A 625-nucleotide genomic window follows, 5' to 3' on the forward strand; every position below is an offset into this window, starting at 1 on the left:
GCCATGTTGGAGAGGCCGACATGGCGAGGAACTGAGGATGACCTCTGGCCAGCCGCCCACAAGACCGAATCCTTCAAACCACCGTGCGAGTTTTGGGGGGCCCCCTCCCCAGTCGAGCCTGTGAATATGAGCCCAGCCCCACCAACACCTTGATGCAGCCTGGGAGGCGCTGAAGCGGGGGACCCAGGGAGGCCGTGCCCCACCTCCTGGCCCACAGACACCGAGAGTAAAGTCTGGGTAACATCTGGGGCAGCAACAGATCATGCTGAGCTCCCGATGGCGCCCGGCCCTGCCCTTCCACCGTCATCCCAGCTTAGCAAGGACTCATCACCGCCCCCCCCCGCCCCCCAAGAGCATCCAGGACCCCTCGCCTCTCGCAGGGATCCCCACCAGCTCTCCCCAGTCCCGGCCACCACCTTCTCTCTCGTCCCCACGACAGCTTTCTAAGGGGCTCCTGGCTCCCACCTCCCCCCATGGTCTACTTCACAGGAGCCGGAAGAGCCTCCTAGAGATCAGTCAGAGGATGCCATCACTTAGCCCCAAACCTCCCAGTGGTTCCTCACTTTATTCAGAACGAAAGCCCAAATCTCAGCACCAGCCTGGGATCCCCATCTGCCCCTCCCCC

Source organism: Myotis davidii, unplaced genomic scaffold (assembly GCF_000327345.1).
Source record: "Myotis davidii unplaced genomic scaffold, ASM32734v1 scaffold299, whole genome shotgun sequence".
Taxonomy (NCBI): domain Eukaryota; kingdom Metazoa; phylum Chordata; class Mammalia; order Chiroptera; family Vespertilionidae; genus Myotis; species Myotis davidii.